The sequence below is a fragment of the Macaca fascicularis genome, chromosome 3 (genome assembly GCF_037993035.2).
Source record: "Macaca fascicularis isolate 582-1 chromosome 3, T2T-MFA8v1.1".
Lineage (NCBI taxonomy): Eukaryota > Metazoa > Chordata > Mammalia > Primates > Cercopithecidae > Macaca > Macaca fascicularis.
The window spans coordinates 60767923-60772906 of record NC_088377.1 but is presented as its reverse complement, the minus strand read 5'-3'; the positions used below and the strand labels follow the sequence as shown (position 1 = coordinate 60772906).

At 46.8% G+C, this 4984-nt stretch overlaps 1 non-coding gene across 1 annotated transcript; it reads left to right on the top strand.

Annotated features, from left to right (window-relative positions):
- The first annotated feature begins 379 nt into the window (after nt 1-379).
- On the top strand, nt 380-483 carry LOC123572557 (U6 spliceosomal RNA). The gene has a single exon (XR_006697129.2). It is a non-coding gene; the product is annotated as a U6 spliceosomal RNA (small nuclear RNA).
- The last annotated feature ends 4501 nt before the right edge of the window (nt 484-4984 follow it).

The window sequence follows — 4984 nt, the reverse complement described above, 5'->3', positions numbered from 1 at the left end:
TAGAGACAGGGTTTTGCCATGTTTGCCAGGTTGGTCTCGAACTCCTGACCTCAAATGATCCACCCACCCTGACTCCCAAAGTGCTGGGATTGCAGGCATGAGCCACCACAACCGGCCAGTTTGGGTGCTTTCTATCCATCCACCTTTGTCTCCTGACTCTTCCTCCTCTTCATATTGTTATTGAGTCCATCTAGTGAGTTTAAAATTTTTGTTATAAAATTTTTGTTTTAAAATTTCCATTTGAGGGTTGGTGCTGTGGCTCACGCCTGTAATCCCAGCACTCTGGGAGGCCGAGGCAGTCGAGTGACTTCAATTCAGGAGTTTGCAACCAGCCTGGGTGACATGACAACACCCTGTCTCTACAAAAAATACAAAAATTGTGCTCGCTTCAGCAGCACATATACTAAAATTGGAACAATACAGAGATTAGCATGGCCCCTGTGCAAGGATGACACGCAAGTTCATGATGCATTCCCTATTCTTGCTACAGTCCACTGCCCGTTACCTCGCTTTGCTTCCCTTCCCTGGATCCTGCCATAATGTCACAGGCCTGTGACATCATAACCTTGCCATGTCCATCTCGCATTGTACCACTGAGGTTGGCAATTGGAAAACAATTTGCCCATCCTCACTCAGGCATGGCGGCTTGCCACCTACTACTGTAGCCCTCGTGCAACAATAAATAAATAAATAAAAATACAAAAATTAGCCAGGCATGATGGTACACGCCTTTAGTCCCAGCTACTAGGGAGGCTGAGGTGGGGGGATCACTTGGGTCTGGGAGGCAGAGGCTGCAGCGAGCTGAGATTGTGTCACTGCACACCAGCCTGGGCAACAGAGACTCTTGTCTTAAAAAAAAGATGGCCAGGCACAGGGGCTCATGCCTGTAATCCCATCTACTTAGGAGGCTGAGGCAGGGGAATCGCTTGCACCTGGGAGGGAGAGGTTGCAGTGAGCCGAGATCATGCCAGGGCACTCCAGCCTGGGCAACAAGAGTGAAACTCCGTGTCAAAGCCTCAAAACAAAACAAAACAAAACAACAAAACAAGGCCAAGTGCGGTGGGTCATGCCAGTAATTCTGGCACTTTGGGAGGCTGAGGCAGGCAGATCATGAGGTCAGGAGATCGAGACCAATCCTGGCTAACACGGTGAAACCCTGTCTCTACTAAAAATACAAAATATTTAGCCGGGCGTGGTGGTGGGTGCCTGTAGTCCCAGCTACTCAGGAGGCTGAGGCAGGAGACTCACTTGAATCCGAGAAGTAGAGGTTGTAAGTAAGCCAAAATCAGGTAACTGCACTCCAGCCTGGGTGACAAAAGCAAGACTCCATCTCAAAAAAAAAAAAAAAAAAAAGAAAGAAAAAGAAACAAACAAAAAACAAAAAGTAAAAAAGTAGCCAGGCATGGTGGCAGGTGCCTGTAATCCCAGATATTCAGGAGGCCAAGGCACTAGAATTGCTTGAACCAGGGAGGCAGAGGTTGCAGTGAGCTAAGATTGTGCCACTGCACTCCAGCCTGGGCGACAGAGTGAGACTCCATCTCAAAACAAACAAACAAACAAACAAAAACTAATAAAAGAATAGTAAGGGAATACTAAGCAACTCTACCTATATGAATCCAACAAGTTGGATGAAATGGACCAATTCCTTGAAAACTACAAACTACCAAAAAACACTCAATATGAAACATAATTTTTTAAATCTTGCAACAATTTTAAAAATTGAATTCATGGTTTTTTATTTTATTTTGTTTTATTTCAAGACTGCATCTCACTCTGTCACCCACACTGGAGTGCAGTGGCACAATCATGGCTTACTGCAGCCTTGACTTCCTGGGCTCAGGTGATGCCCCCACCTCAGCCTCCTGAATAGCTAGGACTACATGCACCTGCCACCATGCCTGGCTAATTTTTTTATTTTTGTAGAGACGGGGTTTTGCCAAGTTGCCCAGGCTGGTCTCCAACTCCTGGAGCTCAAGCAATCCACCTGCCTTGGCCTCCCAAAGTGTTGAGATTACAGACATGAGCCACTAAGGCCGGTTGAATTCTTTTTCTTTGTTTTGTTCTGTTTTGAGATGGTGTCTCGGTCTGACACCCAGGCTGGAGTGCAGTGGCGCAATCTCAGCTCACTGCAACCTTCGTCTCCTGGGTTCAAGCAATTCTCTTGAGTAGCTGGGCCTACAGGCGCCCACCACCACGCCTAGCTAATTTTTTTTGTAATTTTAGTAGAGACAGGGTTTCACCATATTGGCCAGGCTGGTCTCAAACCCCAGACCTCAGGTGATCCACCCACCTCAACCTCCCAAAGTGTTAGGATTACAGGCATGAACCACTATGCCTGGCCTTGAATTCATAGTTTTAATAAAACAATTTCTTGTCTTCGTGGTCACATACAACTAGTTTGAAGATTCCCTGGAAGGACCCACGTGACTGCAGATCAAGTTCTACTCTAGGTGGAGGTTTCTTACAGCGGAGGATACAATACAAGAACAGCAGGAAAAAGGATATTAACACATGAAGGCTGGAAGGTCAAATGCACACTTTCTTATCCTCTCTCTGCAGGGACAGCACAGACATATCTTTTCCAGAAGCAAACTGCAAGGACCTGTGTGAGACTCCAGAACTCAAGTGGAGTCAAAATTTGTGTGGTTAGGCCAGGCGCAGTGGCTCACCCCTGTAATCCCAGCGCTTTGGGAGGCCGAGACGGGAGGATTGCTTGAGTCCAGGGAGTCTGTGACTAGCCTGGACAACATGGTGAGACCTCATCTTTATTTAAAAAAAAAAAAATTAGGCCAGGGGTGGTGGCTCACACCTGTAATCCCAGCACTTTGGGAGGCTGAGGCAGGAGGATTGTTTGAGGCCAGGAGTTGGAGACCAGCCTGGGAAACATGAAGAGACCCCATCTCTACAAAAAATAAAAATAAAAATTAGCTGGGCATGGTGGTGTATGCCTATGGTCCCAGTTACTTGGGAGGCTGAGGCATGAGAATCACTTGAACCCAGGAGGCGGAGGTTGCAGGGAGTCGAGATTGTACCACTGCACTCCAGCCTAGGTGGCAGAGTGAGACCCCATCTCGTAAATAAATAAATAAATAAATAAATAATGGATGGAAATTACATCCATGCCCTGTAATTTCAAAGAAGGGAAAATCAAAGAGAAGTCTGCGGTGTAGAGGAAATCCCCTTGGACCTGGGATCTGGTCCAGACCAGGCACCGCCCTGCCAGGGAGCAGTGTGTGCACAAGAAATGGTGGGGGATTTTCTATTCTGGGATGAGGGAGAACTGCTGGCAGTGCTCTATGTTTTTTGTTCGTTTGCTTGTTTTTGAGACGGTCTGGCTTTGTCACCCAGGCTGGAGTGCATGTTGTGATCTCAGCTCACTGCAACCTCCACCTCCTGGGCTCAAGTCATCCTCCTACCTCAGCCTCCCAAGTAGCTGAAACTACAGGCCTATGTCACTATGCCCAGCTAATTCTTGTAGTTTTTTGTAGAGATGGGGTTTCATCATGTTGCCCAGACTGTTCTGAACAATCTTAGGTGATCTGCCCGCCTCGGCCTCCCAAAGTGGTAGGATTACAGGCGTGAGCCACTGCCCCCAACCTACACCCTACCTTTTGTGTGTGTGTGTGTGTGTGTGATTGACTGATTGATTGATTGAAATATTCTACTTTTTCATAGTTAAAATTGCTTATAGGCCATGTGCAGTAGCTCACTCCTCTAATCCCAGCACTTTGGGAGGCTGAGGGAGGATGGCTTGAGACCAGAGTTTGAGACCAGAATGGGCAATATAGTGAGACCCCCACCTCCATAAAAAAAAAAAATTTAAAATTATCTGGGGGTAGTGGCTCATGCCTGCAGTCCTAGGTACTGAGGAGGCTGAGGCAGAAGGATCACTTGAGCCTGGGAGTTTGAGGTTGCAGTGAGCTGTGATTGCACCACTTCCCTTCCGCCCAGGTGACAGAGCAAGACCCTGTCTCAAGAAAAAAACAATAAACAAATAAAAATTGTTTATAATAATTATTATTTCATTAGTCATACTAACCAATACCCTCTTTTTGTGAACAATTTTTCAAAATGGTATTTCCTTTTTTTCTGCCAGGATATAGACACAATACTGCATATACTCATTTGAAGGTACACAATTCTGTTACTTGTCTTTTCCCTTCACTTTTTTTTTTTTTTTTTAAGACAGTCTCACTCTGTCGCCCAGACTGGAGTACAGTGGCACAATCTCAGCTATCTGCAAGCTCTGCCTCCTGGGTTCAAGTGATTCCCATGCCTCAGCCTCCTGAGTGGCTGAGACTCCAGGTGTGCATCACCTTGCCGGGCTACTTTTTTTATTTTTTGTAGGGTCTTGCTGTGTTGCCAGGCTGCTCTCAAACTCCTCCTGCCTCAGCCTTCCAAAGTGCTGGGATTACAGGTACATGCCACTGCACTCAACCAATTTTGTCGTTCCTTTTTTATTTTTTTTGACAGGGTCTCACCCTGTCACCCAGGCTGGGGTGTAGTGGCACAGTCATGGCTCACTGCAGCCTTGAACTTCTGGGCTCGAGTGATCCTCCTGCCCTAGCCTCCTGAGTAGCTGGGATGACAGGTGCTCACCACAATCCCTGGCTAATTTTTGTAGAGACGGAGTTTTGCCATTTTACTCAGCCGATGTTGAACCTCTGTGCTTAAGCAATCCTCCTGCCTCAGCTTCCCAAAGTGCTGGGATCACAGGCGTGAGCCGCTTCTGGCTGATTTTGCCATGTCTTGAAAATGAGATTGGGAGCTCCCTGAGAAAACGCTTCATTTTCCTTGCATGTGTTCCTCATTAAACTAGCCCAATGTTCACTGCTTAGCCAATCCCAACATTGGTTATAAATTATCTAAGCTAACGATAAATTATCTAAGCTAACAATTCAAAGGCAGCTGGGCACAGTGGCTCACACCTGTAACCCCAGCACTTTGGGAGGCCAAGGCGGGTGGATCACATGAGGTCAGGAGT